This window comes from Sebastes fasciatus, chromosome 16, assembly GCF_043250625.1.
Source record: "Sebastes fasciatus isolate fSebFas1 chromosome 16, fSebFas1.pri, whole genome shotgun sequence".
NCBI lineage: Eukaryota > Metazoa > Chordata > Actinopteri > Perciformes > Sebastidae > Sebastes > Sebastes fasciatus.
In genome coordinates, this window is record NC_133810.1 from 28,230,914 (window position 1) to 28,250,304 (window position 19,391).

General features: G+C 41.4%; 1 protein-coding gene across 5 annotated transcripts in view; it reads left to right on the forward strand.

The window, feature by feature from the left end:
- Positions 1-1,939: 1,939 nt before the first annotated feature.
- The window catches only part of fam222ba (family with sequence similarity 222 member Ba), a 34,540-nt gene continuing 17,088 nt past the window's right edge, over positions 1,940-19,391 (forward strand). For 2 of the 5 annotated variants that reach the window (XM_074611724.1, XM_074611728.1), the window contains exon 1: positions 1,940-2,101. The gene's annotated coding sequence lies outside the window, so the exon portion shown is untranslated. Of the gene's footprint in view, positions 2,102-3,681; positions 3,817-5,732; positions 5,868-19,391 lie in introns of those variants that run through there. The other 3 variants (XM_074611725.1, XM_074611727.1, XM_074611726.1) reach the window with 3 other exon arrangements.

Sequence of the window (19,391 nt, forward strand, 5' to 3'; positions counted from 1 at the left end):
TAATATACAAATAATATATAAAATAATAATAATATAAAAATAATAATGTAAAAATATAAAAATAATATAAAAATAATATATAAAAATAATAATATAAAAATAATATATAAAATAATATATAAAAATAATAATATAAAAATAAATATAAAAATATAAAAATAATAATATGAAAAAATAATAATATTAAAATTAAAATTAAAATAAAAGCCATCCAATTAAACTTCCCCCGACTGTCCCTTTAAACCACTCCGGCTATATAAAAATAAAAATAAAATATGAAAATAATAATATGAAAAAATACTAAAATACTAAAATAAAAATAAAAATAAAAATAAAAGCCATCCAATTAAATTTCCCCCTGACTGTCCCTTTAAACCACTCCGGCTGGTCCTGCGCATATAAATAAAATAATATAAAATAGAAAAATAAAAATAAAATAAAAATAAAATAAAAATAAAAATAAAAATAAAAATAAAAATAAAAATAAAAATAAAAATAAAAATAAAAATATGAAATAATAATATAAAATAATAATAATATAAAAATAAAAATAAAAGCCATCCAATTAAACTTCCCCCTGACTGTCCCTTTAAACCACTCCAGCTGGTACTGCGCATATAAATAAAATAATATAAAAATAAAAATGAAAATTGTTGAAGATGGATGGATGGATGTAAAAATAAAAATAAAAATAAAAATAAAAATAAAAATAAAAATAAAAATAAAAATAAAAATAAAAATAAAAATAAAAATAAAAATAAAATAAAATAAAATAAAAATAAAAATAAAAATAAAAATAAAAATATGATATAATAATATAAAAAATAATAATATAAAAATAAAAATAAAAGCAATCCAATTAAACTCCCCCCTGACTGTCCCTTTAAACCACTCCGGCTGGTCCTGCATATAAATAAAATAATATAATAATATAAAATATACAAATAAAATAAAAATATAAATATAAAAATTTAAATCAAAATATAAAAATAATAATATAAAAAAATACTAAAATAAAATAAAAATGAAAATAAAAGCCATCCAATTAAACTTCCCCTGACTGACCCTTTAAACCACTCCGGCTGGTACTGCGCATATAAATAAAATAATATAAAAAATAAAAATAAAAATAAAAATAAAAATAAAAATATGAAATAATAATATAAAATAATAATAATATAAAAATAAAAATAAAAGCCATCCAATTAAACTTCCCCCTGACTGTCCCTTTAAACCACTCCAGCTGGTACTGCGCATATAAATAAAATAATATAAAAATAAAAATGAAAATTGTTGAAGATGGATGGATGGATGGAAAAATAAAAATAAAAATAAAAATAAAAATAAAAATAAAAATAAAAATAAAAATAAAAATAAAATAAAATAAAATAAAAATAAAAATAAAAATAAAAATAAAAATAAAAATATGATATAATAATATAAAAAATAATAATATAAAAATAAAAATAAAAGCAATCCAATTAAACTCCCCCCTGACTGTCCCTTTAAACCACTCCGGCTGGTCCTGCATATAAATAAAATAATATAATAATATAAAATATACAAATAAAATAAAAATATAAATATAAAAATTTAAATCAAAATATAAAAATAATAATATAAAAAAATACTAAAATAAAATAAAAATGAAAATAAAAGCCATCCAATTAAACTTCCCCTGACTGACCCTTTAAACCACTCCGGCTGGTACTGCGCATATAAATAAAATAATATAAAAAATAAAAATAAAAATAAAAATAAAAATAAAAATAAAAATAAAAATAAAAATAAAAATAAAAATAAAAATAAAAAGATGAAATAATAATATAAAAAATAATAATATAAAAATAAAAATAAAAATAAAAGCCATCCAATTAAACGTCCCCCTGCCTGTCCCTTTAAACCACTCCGGCTGGTCCTGCGCAGTCTGGAGCGGTCCCCGGCTTACTGCGCATGCGCCTAGAGTCGCTGCCGCAGACAGCAGCAGCAGCAGTGATTCGGCAGCGCAGCAGCAGCAGCGCAACGGGAGGAAAATCTGTCCGCTTCTAAAACACCATGGCGACGCACTAAAACGATGCCTTCCGCAGAGGTAAAACGGAGAGTAAGTAGTTGTCTCTTGATAAACACGACTGCTTGCCTTGGTGCTGGGTGACATCTTCTCTAAATTGAGGCATATATATGAGGAAAAGGAGGCAACAATGGGACTGTGTATGGTTCAGACTGGCTGAGCTAGGTCTGTTAGCTATAGCCAGGAGATCCTGCAGCCTGGGCAGTCAGCTGGCACACTGACTGGCAACATGCACCTTTATAGCTATACTGCACCCCTGTAATAGTCTGCATATCTACTGCAGCTTAAATGTCTATTATGAGCCAAAAATATTTTATTATAGCAAGTGCATTCAATATTTTATTATGGCACATGCATTCTTGTGCAAAGCTGGTGTTAACTGAATGAAACTGGGCTTGTGTAGTTGTTAGCTAGTTGTTATTTGCATTATGACAACAACTAGATAGGATTAAGCTCCTTTTTGCATGCCAAAATCATCATTATATCATTATTTTCATTAATAGTTTTGCAGAGAGAGGAAATGATGAAGTTCCTCTCTTGGAGGAGCTGTGGATGAAGTGTGGTTATCTCATGCTATTCAAAGTCTAGAGAGGATTAAGCTCCTTTTTGCATGCAAAATCATCATTATATCATCATTTTCATTAATAGTTTTGCAGAGAGATGAAATGATGAAGTTCCTCTCCTGGAGGAGCTGTGGATGAAAGTGTGGTTGTCTCATGCTATTCAAAGTGTAAGATAAGATAAGATAAGATATTCCTTTATTTAGTCCCGCAGTGGGGAAATGTGCAGTGTACAGCAGCAAAGGGGATAGTGCAAAAAAAAACAAGATGCATCAGCTCTAAAAAAAGAGCTGAACAAAGTGTAACAAAATAGGAACCATTTAAATAGAAGGAAGTATAAGAATAGGAGCAGTATATACAGGATTGACAATAAACAGACTGTTAACAAAATTGCACAAGTGGAAAATGATATTGCATGGTGTAGCTAGCTGTCACTAAGTTGTCTCCCCACTGCTAGTATCCAGATATACTCATTAGAACATGCATGCATATATATATATATATATCCAAATATACATGCATGCATATATATATCGTGATATATATGCATGCATTTATATATCCAAATTTAGAGGCGTCTAGATACAGATGTTGCGTGCATGAGCTCCTCGCTCGCAGCGTGTCTGCAAATAGCACCTCTTAATATACCGACGGGGGGGGAAGTGTTACCACCTGCAAAGGCAAGTGTTAAAGGTGATAACAAAAGGTTGACGTCACCGGGCTCATCCTGATCCTGCTGCACAACCTCGACCACTGAGGAGGAGGTGATGGAGGAGGATAGGAGGAGGAGGGATGGAGGAGGAGGAGGAGGAGAGGGAGGAGGAGGGGGAGGGATGGAGGAGTAGTTTCAGGAGCAGCTTTTTCTTTTTGCCATAACGTCTAATGGTTCGTGTCTGGAAGGAAAAGGTCTATCTCTGATCAAATTTCGGGTAACCTAAGGGCACACTTAACTAATGGGATCCTATCGATGTTTCTCCCCCTTTCCGAGCCTGATCTTTACGCGGCGGAATGTTAATGTTGCCACAGCCTGTCCGTGTTGTCTTTGGCTGCTTTATTGTTTGTAGTCGGGTCTATAATGTCATGGAGCTTGACGGATATGATTAAAAAAAAACTGCAGTAAAGCAACACTCCTCCTGTGACTGACTGACTGACTGGACTATGGAAGTGACTGGGTTTACTCTGCAGATGGTAAGATGATAAAGCTGTTAAAGTGTGGAGAGGTTAACAACTGTTTAGTGCACATTTGCATGAGGATTTTTGAAGTTTAATAAATCTGTCCTGTAAAAAAGTAGGACTGTATCTATTAAAATATTTAATCGTGATTAATCAGACATTTTTAATCTGTTCAAAATGTACCTTAAAGGGAGATTTGTCAATACTCTTATCAACATGGGAGTGGGCAAATATGCTGCTTCATGCAAATGTATGTATATATTTATTATTGGAAATGAATTAACGACAAAAAACAATGACCAGAAACCCTCACAGGTATTAAATTTAGCAGGCAACAACAGCTGTCAGTGTGTCAGTGTGCTGACTTGACTATGACTTGCCCCAAACTGCATGTGATTATCATAAAGTGGGCATGTCTGTAAAGGGAAGACTCGTGGGTACCTATAGAACCCATTTACAGTCACATATCTTGAGGTCAGAGGTCAAGGGACCCCTTCGAAAATGGCCATGTCAGTTTTCCCTCGCCAAAATTTAGCACAATTTTGGAGCGTAGTAGCTAGTATGACATGGTATTTTTAGGTTTTCTAGTTTCATGTGATGCCAGTATCTTCACTCTAGCTTTAAAACTGAGCCCAGTACAACTTCCGGAAGATCGATTAAAGAAATTAGTGGCGTTAAAATGAATTTGCGTTAACGCGTCATTATCGTGTTAACTTTGACAGCCCTAGTAAAAAAGCCATTATCTTTTCCTTTACCTCAACAAAGGTGAGACTGTTTGGTTAATGACAGCAGGGAGGATGTGCTCACTGATATCCTGTGCTTACTCAAACAAGAGCCTGACATCACTTGCCCAAAAGTGCAGTTTTGCAATGTAGCTTTCTTCCCCCTACATTTTCCAAAGAGCAGATAATTAAATTTCAAACCTTGTTGTCTGGGAAACTCAGGCCCCGAGACTCCCTGCAATTATCGTGTAGTAGAAGGAACCCTTTTTGCATTGGGGTGCTATGTTTCCCAGCACAATGAAGATTAATTAGGTCTTAAAAACAAATGACTGCAAGGCCTCTCCCCATCTGTAACACGCAGTTCGCCTCTAATGACAGCAATGACGGATACCTAGAAGAATGGGAGTCAAATGCTTCAAAGTTACTGAGGTGCAAATGCTTGGCTGTAACAACAGTGCATACATAGATTTTGCAATAGTTAACAATGTAGTATTAGAAGTAGAAGTTTGACTATGTGTGTGCTCTTTTATTCATGTCTAATGTGTGTATTTAGCGCTTACTTCTAACGCCGGCAAGATAAGCCTGATCGTCAGGAGCACCTGGTTTCATTTGTCCGTGTCATGCTGGTCAGCATTGTAGAAAATTAAAGCGTTCCGCCAAATTGAAAATACCACTTGAATGCATGTGTTAATTAGATCTCGGCATGGCTTTCCAGAGTGTCTCTCCTCTTCTGCCCGTGAGGCATGTGCTGACTCTTTGACCTGTCACCGCAAAAAAACAGAGTCTTTGCTGAGGGGCAAACTGACAGGAAAGCAAGTTGCTTTGGGTTTTTTTCAACCGACCGCTGACAAATATATTGGGACATATTGATTTACATTGTGGGCAGCAGAGGCGAAGGGTAATTTCCTCTAAAATACTTGCATCTTGGCTGCAGTAGCCTCTCAGTCAGTTGCCTAGACGAGGTTAAACTATTGCAAAAATATAACATTGTAGAGGACATACACACCTACATATTTAAGCTGACTTGGGTGGATGCTTTAAAGTAGTGAGTAGAGTGCAGTGTGAATGTAATTTGCACACCCACACAGTTTTCTAGAGGCGAACCTCCCTGGATCAAACTTTCTTCTTGTAAGATATTAGCGAGTGATGATTGGTTTTCATTCGGAGCACCTTACGCTGACTCCCAGATGTTCTGTGTTGCAGGAGATTCTCCACGTGACATTCAAACGATTTGATTCCCAACATTAGGCCAGTGGTCTCAGACAGCAGTAATAAGAGGAACATCAAAGCTCTGCTTTATTTCATGGAGACTTCAGAGCAAGACTATGAATAACAGATCACAAGGTACAAAGAGCGAACCAGAGAACTTGAGCAGATTTAACGTTTCAGCTGTTGTTGGGATTCACAGGGAGCTCATTAAAATACATTGATTAGTAACGGTCCCGATTCTGTGATTGTTGACTGTGAAATGGGTCGACTAACCAGCATATTTTTCTGAGCTGGAACGAGCCACTTGGCTGATGCTCATTTTGGTTTATTCAAAGCCAGTCATTTGGTGTTGCATTTTAGAGACGGTACTTGAATTGGAAATGTGTAACGGTACGCTCCTCTCAATGCAATACATTTCTTCCTTTCATATTCCAGCGGGGGCCCGTGTGTGTTAAATCTCTTGCAGGTGTTGTCTGTGAATTTTATGTGCATAGCAGATTTTTATTTCCCTCACCCCGGTAGTTTTAGATGAGCGGCATTTGTTGAATATCAACCATTTGCTAAATGAGGCTGACCCGCTGTCCCAGACAGCCGGGCAGAGATTCCCAGGTACCGATGATCTGCCAGCCGGCTCCACCTTTCGGTCCTCCAGTCACCGGGGCAGCTGTCGGCCCGTACTCAGCCACCCGCCACTTGGAGAGACGTTCTGTGAGGTCTTCCCAGCTGTATGAGTCTGTTTCCAGACAGAAGGCAGATGTTTGGTAGCCTTTGTGTGAAAGTCAGGAGAACGGGCGTGAGGGTCAAGCACGGGTCAGACTGGGAGTAAAGAACTGCGGCCACATGATACATCCAGATCAGGTGTTTAGGACTCCATGGGCAACTCCTGGATACCTCTGAGAACAAGGGACCGGCCTGCAGGGCTCAGGCTGTGGGTCAGCTGTTAGTTACATGGTACTCAGTTTGGTTCACATGGGTTGAATTATGTTGTGCCAAATGACTCCAGGCGACGGGTCTGATTTGATACACTTTGTGTCTTTGTTTGCTACATTTTTGTGACTCTTTTTTTGCATGGATTTGCATGTTAGCCGACAGGTCCAATTAGGGCAAAAAGCCCTGCTCTTGCTGGGTGGTTTGCGTAATCAGCAAACCCGAGGCTTTAAGCCAGGGAGTGCTGCAACCTGACGTTACAAACACTAAGACCAAAGGGCTTTCTGGAATTGTTGTGTCTTCAGCTCGAGGGCAATCAGGGGAAGAATCTAAGCCTCCTGGTGACATTCAAGGCAAAAAAAAACAGCAGTCGTAGCAGCAGGAGGAACAAGGCTTGGTTCAGGACAGCATCTGTCTGATCGGGCTCGGCGGAGACACTGGAGACGACAGGGTTGTTTATCCACCTCCATCTCGCAGGAACAGCAGAAGAGCAGGGCAGATACTGCTATCTGTTTATGGCACAAGATAAGGCCGCCTCAGTCGGATCACTGACCCTCCTCTGACACTCCCCACCCCCAATACCAACCGTCTGTAATAAGAGGTTGCCAGGCGAGTCCCATATCACTCTTAAGTAACCCTAATAGATGCCATTAACATGTCCGCGGTTATTGCTGCACTTTTCCAACGTCCATGCCAACTGTACATATCAGGGCATCATTAGCCACCACCAGAGAGGCTCTGAGTCTGACCCAGTCTGCGGGGTCACAAAGAATGCCACAACAAAGCACCAGTAAAGCTGTAGGGGATATCAAGTGGAGGGGATAGAGGGAGAGAGAGCTCAAAGTGTCATAGTTGGCGCAGACATTAGATAAGGCTAAGCTACCAGAGGATTATAGAGGGAGGAGATGTAAAATGCTGTCGGCTAATTGGGCTTTATTTTTAATATTTCAGAGGGTTCATTAGAGACTAAATTGGTGAAGGATTTCAGCTCCGGCTGTAGTCGAAGAGTCTTTTTGGAGCAGGCTTTACAACCTGAGTAGTAGCAGATCATTTTCTGTTAATGCCTTGTCATTGAACACTGGGTATAGTGTGTTTAGAGGAATGCTACTTTTCATTACAAGCATTTCAGTCATGTTGCATTTCATTCTTGCTTGACTGTGAGTAGTTATCTCACATTCTCTCTTGCACCAAGAATGCACTGAAAGTATTGGAGGTATTTAAAATCCCAGTTTTTTCTATTTTCTAAGCCAGTGATTCTCAAAGTGGGGTCCGGGGACCACCAGGGGTCCGTGGCACTCTGTCAGGGGGTCCGTGAAATCATTTGCTATAAATTATAAAATTGTGCTGTATCATTAAAAAGTGCATATCTACAGATGGGGACTATTTGCGCCAATAAAACAAGTGTATTGTGCCCATTACTCCTACCCATGTTAGCTTTGGGCCAATAGAAACTCACTCATGGTGCAACAAACCGAGCTTGGCAAAATATTTTAGTTAAGTGATACTAAGCAAAACTAGCTAAATTGAGAATATGATTGAGATATGTCAACAGCTATCGAGCGACAGCGACGGGAAACCAAATCCCGTCACGTGTCTTCCGGATTTGAGATTTATACTTTATGATTACATACTTATATAATAAAAAAGAAAAACAACGAAGCATTCGAATACTGATTTGGAGGTCGATTACCATGGCAATGGTCAAAGCTTCGAAGCTTTTGGGTAAGCCCTACAAAGCACCTAGAATATCAGGGCTAAACTAAGTAATATGTGTTTCTGTTTATTATTATCAAACAGGTCTGAAGGATTTAGGTTGAAAGGTTTTAGAATACAAATAGTTCCAACAGCATCTAAGAGTATACATGGTAGTAAGCATTATGCTTAATCGGTGTTACGATTATGAGGGGGTCTTTGCAAAATGTTCTCCCCTCTAAGGGGTCCCTGGCCCCAAAAAGTTTGAAGACCCCTGTTCTAAGCTGTGTGAAATTGGTAATAAAAACTAGTGTTTTTTGCTCTATGTAACCTTTGACAAGACAGAATAACCTGAAGGATGTATCATAACAGTTATATTCTCCAACATGACAAAGCAGCGAGTGCATCTGAAGCCCTGACAAAGCAGTCGATGGCTCGGAGGCTTGCTTTGTTGAGAGCTTTGCTGGGGACGGCTGAGGCCGAGGCGAGCGGTCAACGCGCTGCACTTTGCCATAACCCTCCTCAGTTTATCCTCGGTTGCACCACTTCTCCAGGCCTCAGTGTGTGGGTGTGTGTTTTTTATTTTTTCCTGTGTGTGCGTGCGGTGTACTGAGATCGAGCAGCGCTTAGAATGGGGCCCTTTTATAACCTCTTAACCCTCCGGTCCTGTTTGCAGCCATTGTTGGCCACAGTGAATGGTATCTCCGTGCCTTGAAAAGTAACCAGATGACATTCTTCCTGTTGTTCAAAAGGGCCCAGGGTTGTGTTGTGAAAAGCGGCTGAAAGGATAGGCGAAGACTGTGACCTTCAGAGGCTAATCTCTGGCATGTCATTCGGTGCCTGTTTGAAGCGAATGCAGACCTTTCTCCCTGATAGCACATGTTCCAAGCCGAACAAGGCAGAAATTCCTATTAGGTTTTCAACGGTCAAGTCAATTGCAACAAGACAAAAACAGTCAGTTTTTTTTTTTTTATCGAACCTCCACTATAAAGGAACCAGAGGGTGTTTTGTAGCGGCTGAACTGAATCGTTATTCCAGACAGGCAGTGTGTCTGACACCTACATTGTCCAAACAGTCTCTCCAGCCTGTGAGTGAGCCCTCTGTACACAGACCTGTGGCATCAGCAGCCCCTCCGTACCGCATGCTGAAATACCGCCGCTGCTGTGAAAGCAGCGGGGATGAAATGCACTTAGTGAGACAGTAAACATCGGTGCGGCTCTCAAACTAGCTTACGTTGTTTATGTCTCCTCCTCCTCTTTGTGTATTTGCTGTCTTCAGCTCGCTGCGTTTCCCGGAATGTGCAGAGATGCAGTTGTCGCTCTGCGGGGGGGGATGTTGGCTGTAATCACAGTTCATAGTTCAACTGTAGTTTGACTCAGCTGAGCAACAATCAGACAGGAGTCACGTTATTCTCCTGAAGACTTCACATTACTGATTGCATTGAGATGATCTTAACAGCATTTTTGCTTTGAAGGTTGTTATTGACACATTAGGAGCATATCCTTTCTCTCTTTAGCGTTAAACGTTGCTATTTAAACTTTGAACCACAACCGATGCATTCCTGCCAACACTTAAAGATTAACAGCCTTCACAGCATAATACAATGTTGCTACCAGTTGTAGAGTTTTATCTAACATCGTGACTCTCGAAACCCCTTTAACCAGATGCTTTTAGTCTACACTGAAAACCGAGTCTTTAACCATTAATGTGTTCAAGGGATTTGCTATTCAGCGCGTTAGAATACACTTTACTGGCATTGAGCTGTCTTTGTGCCGTTCTAAATGATCTCTGAGAGCAGGTCTTTGGGTGAGAACAACGTTTTCTCCCTGCGTCCTGTGAATAGCACTCCTGCTTCCTGTGTTCGCGCTGTGCCACCTGTATGGGGTTAAGTTTGGGGTCAGACCTGTTGCAGGAGTCTGTTGTCTGGGGCCCCTCTTTTTGTGCTGGGGGGCGACTGACGTGAAAAGGAAAAGCTGTCAGGTTTTTAAGGCCTCTTTTGTCAGGCATCTTTCAGCGATAAATGATTGGCATATCTCCCGCCATTTCCCCCTTTTGTTTGCAGGCAGTTGAGTTCGAGAGCAAATGATGAAACTGACCATTATGTGTGATGTTTTTTTGCAGCCTGCGTGCGTCAATGTGTGAATGCGCGCACATAAAAAAAGGCGAGGTTGTTTACAAAGGAAGCATTGAATTAGAAAAGGAAAATGTCAACTTTTATCATTGTACTGCACAACCATTTTGCATTAGTCGGAAAACACCCCCTGAAGTAGTGTAACATCCGCAGAATGCGATTGAGATAGAGAGGGAGAAGACGGGGAGGGCGGGGGGGTAGAGGAAGAAGGGTGGGCCACGATTTGAAAGGCATACTTGAAAGTGCTCGTGTGTAAAGAGTCCTGAGGCAGGTCATGTTGCTGTGTGACAGAGAAGCATTCGTCTTGCCGTGTATCTGACGTCCCAGGGTCTCATTGCGAGGGTTTGCCTGCGCTGCGTGTCGGCTTTCTGTAATTAATAGCCAGTAGCCCCCTTCACCCCCATCAAGGGACCAGGTGCTGCTTAGATCTGCTCTGGCATGGAAAGACAGCAGATACGCTGGTGGTGGGTTTCACTGTTATTAGGATAAAACTCACAGATGTCACCAACATCTCTCTCACTGTATACATCTCAGCTGACTGTGTAAAAAAAAAAAAAAAATCGCAGCTAAAAAAACAAAGAATTTTACTGTGAATTTTAATGGTGCTCTGATGATGGATAGCTTGTTGGTGAAAGATGTGGTTCATTTAGTCCACTCTGTGTCGAGCGCCATTGTCCTCGCGTCCTGTGCTGTTTAGCAGGGCTCGCGGCCCTGACAGATTGCCATCCCGATGGGGAGATTTACCCAGCCAGCACTGCCAATGGCACTGACACCATCATTAGGCTTTGATCAGCTGCAGTCTGCGAGGGGAAGAAGAGAGAGTAATATTCTTGATCTAATTACTAGGAGACATTTCAGGCGGTGTAATGTGTGATTTAACCTCTTGTCAGAGGCTATAAAAGGAAGCTGGGTTAATCTCCCTGGCAACCTCTTTTTCCACACAGGGGAGAGTATCTCTAAATTTCCTTTTTCCCATGAAACTGGTAAAAACCAGCACTCCAGTGCGGTATGCTAACATACCACGGCTGACTTTCTACTTGAAATCTCTCAAGGCAAGAGTTCTCTGACCTTTTGAATGTTAGCAACAGCTGGTTCGCAGGAACTCATGTGCATTTGGAGAATTGTAAGTGGAACAAAAAAGCTGTCCTTTTGACTTCTGTGTGCGTCCTCCAAATGGATTGTTTTGCAGCCCCCTTTGTTTCTCTCTCTCTCTCTCTGGTTCTTTCTCTTTTTCTTTCTCTCCCTCGCCATCACCACCCACACACTGCAGCACGATGATGAGTGCAAGAGACTTGATTGAACAAATAGATTGTAAGTGCAATCGCGGGGTTTGGGTTAATCAGTCAAACATAGTTAAACAATTCTTTGGACATGAAGGGATTAGTCTTGCCTGCGTTGAGCTCATCAGAGCCCATTCTCCCCAGCGCCGGCCGGGCTTCTAGGGCCAAGGGCCACGGCCTCTCTGGCTCTATGGAGAACCACACACGCACCCCTCAGCATGCTCCATTGCCTCTGAATGCCCCACCACTCTTCTCTCCCTTTTGTTACAGAGTACAATTGGAATGATGGATTAGCAAATTAAATGCAGACCTTTCTATTCATGGCCACCCTTGCCCAAAGTCTCATTCACTGGATCTATCACAAACCTACTTTAAAATGGTTACCAGGTTCACTGTGTCCTTTTAATTCCTTCAGAAAAGTGTCTTTCGCTCTTAAACTCATTCTCAAAAACCAGCTCCACAACTACTTTCCCTACATAAAGGCTCTCAGACAGTATCTTGTTTTTACAGGATGACTTCCTGTACATGTTCTTGCCCTTTTTATTCCGAGTGCTGATCACACTGATAGGAAGTGGCCCTGCTATGATGATGATGTGTTTGCAAGCTCAGTGCACATCTGCAGCCAGGCCGAACCTGCTCTAAATGACCTGTGTCATTGTCTCCTCCGTGTTCCTGAGAGCAGAGCGCTGACCTGCCAGACCCACTGTCCATTTTAAAAGCCCTTGATCCACTTTGTGGTGCCTTTTACCTTTTCAAATACCATCATACTTTTCCCCTGTTTCAATGTATTATTTTGAAGTGGTGTTCGCTCACTAATATAATTTGGTTTTGTAGTAGCTATTATGCCGTTTACATTTATTTGTTCTATGATTTACTACTTTGTTCAACCACTATTTTAACCACAGACTGTATATAAGAAGTGGACGTCACCCTTCTGTTTTTTTGCAACCAGAAGTGACACGAGAACCGAACGTGGAATAAGACATTTTTAGGCGATCAAAATGTTATAATTGACTTTCATGAACTGAGAACACACTGCGAATGTCACATTCACAGCAGCTCTGCCACACATACTGCTCATATATTGCAACTAGAGCTGAAATCATAACCAGAACAGAAAAATAACCAGCAACTATTTTAATACCAAATTATTTGTTTGAGTAATTTTTTAAACAAAATGTTTTAAACATAATGCTGCTAAGTCTCTATTGGGTTTGGACTGTTGGCCGGCAGCTGTGTTCAATATATCAATATAAAGCATTTAATCTCTAACGTCTATCATTTTAACATTGTGAAATGTTATAATGTCTAGATTAACAATGATAACTTCCTCCATAACGTTTCCCCCCAAAATGAACTCTGTTGGTTCCAGTTATACTTTCTGTTGTTACATAGTCCATTGTAGACAACTTGACATGTGATTTTCTGTACTTATGGGGAATTTGTGATAGATTTTGATATCAGAGGAACGAGTTTTGGTCAATTGTTGACCAGCCCTATATATTCAGCAGCATCCATCTTACAACCGACTCTTGTTATCTTACTGTTTTCCTCTCCGTGCAACCCAAATTTAATTCTGTATTTCGAAGTTTTTAAGCCCAGGTTCCACTTTTTTTGTCTGTTTCCCACCGAGCAGATAACCGAGGCCCCTGCTATCTCCCCCCCTCCACGCTGCCCCGATCCCCCCCTCCAGTGCAGTGTGATTGCTGTGCTCTGTGGAGACCCCAATTAGCAGGACTAGCAGGCCTCCTGAAGGTCACTCCCAGAGCTTTGGTGTGAGAACAGAGGAGGGCTGGGGCCGGTCAGGAGCAGCTCTCAGAGTGACGGGACCGAGACTCTCAGCTGGACCCTGGAGTTCTCACACAATAACCACACTTTCTTAACAGCAACAGCAGTTTGCATATTCTCCCATTTTTACATTGCACAGTGTTGGCAAAAAGTGGCTCAGGGTTTTTGCTAAAGGTCAAGTGTTCTCGGCGGACCGTCGTAGTATTCTGTGACCATATCTGAGAGATCCATTTGTCATTAGCTCCAAAGTCCCCCACTTCATCAGCCCGTGTCTGGTGTCTGCTATCTCGACCTGATTGATGGCTCTGTCCTTATTGCAGGGAACGGGGGTCGATGGCAAAAAATTTGCTGCTGGGTGCATTAATGCTGTGCTCAACGGCATAGACCTTTGAGCATGCCTCATCAGTCTTGAATCATTGGACGGCCGCCGGAGATCTGAGATGAGCGGGCATGATGCAAGAAAGCAAGAGAGAGTGAGCGATAGGAAAAGGAGTTTTATGATCGGGGCTAACTCTATTACTCATATGACTCTATCTCACTGGTACAGGCCAGAAGAAAAGATTGAATATTTTGAGTTAAGCTTTATTTTGATATCAACTATTTGATTGAAGAATAAGTAACCAAGATAACATCTGACCAGACATTTGATGCTAGTTTCCATTTCTCAATAGGGGTGGGAAAAAAATCTATTCACTGATGTATCGCCATTTCGAGTCCAGTCAATATATTTGCTTCATTTGAGTCTATGTGGAGGTAGAAGGAAGCTACCGCTTTTATTCTATTATTTCATATCTGTCAACCAAAACAAACCGCAGCCGACCACATCGAGCCGAAACGAGAAAGTAGAATACGGCGGAGGATCTGTGTAGATATGACCTGCACCCTCACATTTTAAATCCAAAGTGGTAAACACTACACATCCAGTAAAGTATGGAAACACTTTGGGTTTCACACATCGCAGGAAAAGCAGAGCTAGACATCATGGCTAAAGCTGCATACTAACTCTGTCATGGACAGGAAACGTTATCGTATCACGGTAACGTGCGGTCAAGCCAGCCGCCACTCACATCTCAGCGGTCAAATAAGTAGTATATGAAGAGCTCAGAGCTAAAGACGGACTTGGCGAAGTTAGTGGACATTACATGTCCCTTATAAATTAAAAAGAAAATACCACTAATTTGTGAGGGAAATGTCTTTATTCTTTGATTTTTGGGTTGGTGGAAATTTTCTTTTATAAATAATGACTGATATATTTGACTTCTCTGACTACATACGTGCTGAAAAATCAACATTATTACTGTGTCAGTTTAGCTATTTTCCAAATTAAAAGTCCCTAGAAGTGTATGATTCAACTTTTTTCTCATGGTCTATTGTTAAAAAAAGAAAAATGTTCTTAACGATAACCGACCCTCGATAACCGATTATTAACCGTTTACCGACAAGATTTGTGCCTCGCATGCAGCGGTGTACCAGCTGCAGGAGCACAACAGATATTCGTTGACGGGAGTCCCCAGTTCACCGTCCGGGAGCGTTAACGTAGCAGCTACGATGCTGCGTTTAGTGTTGCGGACATGCAGCCACTTTCCCAGTAAAAGTCTCCACCACACGTTTAGTTTAGTTTAGCAGGTTGTCAGTTGTGTGTCTGCCCGGCGTAACTTTAGCGAGTGTTCAACAAACAGTGTGTGTATTTGTGCTCCGTTAGCAGCTCTAGCATTGCCGGAGGCTTCGTGCTCGCCGCCGCACACGTAGTCTGCGTAACTTTAGCGAATTTTCAACAGAGTGTGATGTTGTTGGTGGCGTTATAGCTGTGAACGTAAGTGTAGCATTTGTCGCTGAATAAATGCTACGAACCTACAACTCCGCTCTGCTCAAGCGAGCCAGAGACCGGAGCCGACTTTCTGTATCCTGCAACTCCGGGTCTGCCTCTTAAGGTGGGCCAGCTTTTCTCCTTAATGTGAAGAGCCGCTCAGCGTTTGAGTTAATTATTAACATTTCTTTTAACCGTTTTAACCGATAGCGTTAATCGGTTAAAATGCTTAATGTCGGTTATCGGTTAAACAGTTAATTATGGACATCGCTACAACTTATCAGAACTCCTGTGACGCAAACAAAGCTGCTAAATCATTGTCTGAATAATCATAAATAGTGGTTGTTGTGTGACATTTGGCTTGTTTGCTTTGTTATTGTATCTATTGTTTTTTGTATAATAAACCCAGTACCTGTGTAGGAGTAAGAAAAATCATGGTGCCATGACAACACCAATACACACCGTAGTGTATGTGTGTGTGTGTAGGCTCACAGTCAGACAGGCAGACAGACGGAGGGCCCTGTGAGCCTGGGAGGGCCAGATGTTCCCATGCAGACACGGAGGTGAGATGTTTGCCATGCCGGTCCTGTGTTTGCCCGTCTCTCCACAGAGTCACCAGCTGGCTGCCCAGTGCCCCGAGCCCAGTGTCTGCTGGGGAAAGAACTGGGGGCAGAGAGGGCTCTCACATATACACAGGAGATGAAGGAGAGGCCACAAATGTCTTGTGTGTCTCACACAACCCTGTCTGGTGGAAAAAAAAGACCTCTTTTATTCCTCGGCTGGTCTGTAGGTGCGAGGGGGACTCGTTTGGTCTCGCCGGAGGCCAGACTGAATGTCAGAGCTGCCATGGAGGCGGCTGACCTTACCAACCTCGCACAGACACAGGATGGAGACAGATCGGCTTTTATCGAACATGTACACAGCAGGGTTTGGAATCGGCATGTAGACATTTGTTTTTGACTCTGGCTTTTGACTGTAGCTGCAGCGGAATAGAAAGAACCCGTTCTGGACATCACGCCAGTTCAGAGCAAGCATCCACCTGACCTGCTTCTCAGTAATCCACTCTCTCTAGCTGAACCAATGTGCCTCCATAGAATCTCAATGAGAGCGTTTTCTTTGGCCTGCATTTAAAAATTTTTAAAAACAATGCCCCAGACGTGTTATAAACTAACAATAACAAATTAAACTGTATATAAAATGCAGCCCGTTCACACAAAAAAGGCGTATGAATGACACGATAATTCGCAAGGCATTTAGCGTGCAATAAGAACGCCTTTCCTTGCTTTTGGCGTGTCATTTCTACGCCATGTAGTCTGGCCTGTACCTCAGAGCTAGTGAGAAAAAACGCTTATGGTGGGTGGGAGGAGGGGTGGATGGGTCCAACAAAAGTGTAAGTTACATCAGTGACGTTTGTGACGCTTTTTCCATACTTATGTTACGTTGTATTGTACGTATTTTACTTAAGCTACGTACTTATTTTAAGATGTTTGATGATGTTTTTCCTATACTTAACAAAGTAGTTTTGTTGCGTACCGTACAAATGACACGCGAAAAACCTAAAATGCGTCTTCATGACGCGCAGAATTTCCTTGTAACGATGTGCTATTTATTCTAGGGCTGTCAAAGTTAATGCGATTAAAAATGTGTTAACGCAAATTCATTTTTAGGCAACTTGCGAATTATAGGTTGTAGCGGGCTCATTTTAAAGCTGGAAGGAAGATACTGGCATCATATGAAACTAGACCTAAACCTAAGGAATCATTGGTATCACCCATATCATACCGTCTTGTCGGGAAGGAGGCTAAATAACGCTCCAAAGTTGCGCTAAAATTTGGCGAGGAAAAACTGGCATGGCCATTTTCAAAGGGGTCCCTTGACCTCTAACCTCAAGATATGTGAATGTAAATGGGTTCTATGGGTACCCAGGAGTCTCCCCTTCACAGACATGCTCACTTTATGATAATCACATGCAGTTTGGGGCAAGTCATAGTCAAGTCAGCACACTGACACACTGACAGCTGTTGTTGCCTGTTGGGCTGCAGTTTGCCATGTTATTTTTGGAGCATATTTTTATTGATGAATCTCTGGTTTACTAAAAATTGTCATGAATGATTGATTGGCCCAGAGTTATTACAGCGTCAAAATTCTTGATGGTAACTTCCAGACGTAGACACCGCTCACACTCACATTATGTCACTGAGTCACAGTTAAGACATTAAGGTGTTTAAACCAACAGCATGTGAGCAACGTGTCGGCCATAACTAAGAAGACTAATGGTAAACAAGATTGTGTTTTTAATGCGGAATAATAAAAGGTTGAATTGTTTGTCCTCCTGCAGAGTTGGACCAGGCGTGAGTCTAATTAGGATTTTTTCTTTTCTTTATGTGTGTGTGAATTGTATATACGCAGCTCATATGGGAGAGAGAGGCCAGTTAGTATAATGGCAAAGTGGATAAATCTCTCGCAGCGGGCCTGTGTAACACTGGAGGCTGTTTTTGTTCGTTAAGCCCTTTTAGGATGATTTGTGAGAGTCAGCGCTCGCACGGTTCTGCCTAGCAGAGCCGCTCTGACCCCCTTCTTAAAGCAGCCTGGCTGCGCTCGCAAACAGGCCGGGGCTTGGTTAATGCTGGGTCAATAATATGGGTCTGGGTGGGACAAACGCACAGAGGCTTAACTTTTTTCTCTGTTAAACACAGCGTTCATGTCAATAAGAAGACACTGGAAATACAAGAGGAGGTCATTATTCCTGCAGGGGAAAATCACTGGTGTATGTGCAGGTTCGCCTGTGTAATTAATTTCCTATGTATGTACGTGTGTGTGAGGGAGAGAGAGAGAGAGAGAGAGAGATGGGGGAACAGCTGCATTGATTTGGTTTTGTTTGCTGAGTACTCGGAGCAGAAATGTAAGCCGTGGGAACACCTGGAGAGAGGGGAAAATGGGAGAAGAGGAGGTGGTGGTGTCAGCTCTGCTATTGGCTCTGTACCAAGCATACATGCACACACACACATACATGCACACCTCCGATGTGTGAGGGCAGCCTGGGATCCCAATCAGCAGCACTTAACAAAGCTTCCCTCTTTCTCCCTTTAATCGCAGGCTCAATTTGTCACTGGGGTGTCCAATTTCTGATAAGCGCTTTGACTGAGAGGCGAGGTGGGTGTGGGGAGGAGAACACAAAATGGATGCACCTGCTAACAAATGAAATCAAACCACTCCATCTTCATTTCCCCGTTTTTCCGCCAGCTGGAACAATGCTGCCGCGCTTTAGCTCTCGGCACATTGAGTTATTTCCCCGCTAACCGGGGGAAAAGGCCTGGCCGACTTACAGTCAAATAGTTAGGACATGCTCAGAAGTCTGCTTTTAAACCTCTGACGGGCAACCGGCTCGCTTCTATTTCAGACCTGAAAGGAAGTTAAAGTTCGGATAGGCAATTTATTTTGGAAGCATTTTTTGTTATATTTGTTGAAATTCTCTTAACATCCCGACAGCAATTAATAAATAAAAATACTCTGGTATCTGTGGCTGTCGCAGGCCTGTAATAAGCCTATCCAATCATTTCATTCTGCCCGCATGAAATGATTGGATGGGCTACCTGCCTGTCTACCTACCTAACCCCGCACCTGCGCACACTCAGTGCCAGTGCACTCATTGCATGTGACCGCATAGTTTCCTCCAATGGCCTTTACTCACGAATAAACGACACTAAAATGCAAAATATTCGCCTGCGAATATTATATGTCATGGGCTTTTATTGTGAAAGGTAAGAATGGAAGGTGTGGATCTGGTCTGGTTTCATAAATATAGGCGTAACTCAAACGGTTCCGCACAACGTGATTGGTTGAGGCCTTTATTGGCTGAAAATCGACCTCATTCTGAAAAATGGCCTCTTTGGCCGGGTGCTATTTGCTTTCTATGTGAGGTACTCGTGACAAAAATAAAAAATACATTGACGTGCAAATGAATCGCTGGTGTATAACGGCCTTAAGCCACAGTTTATTTTCAGAACATTTATTTTGTACGGGTTGGGTAACGT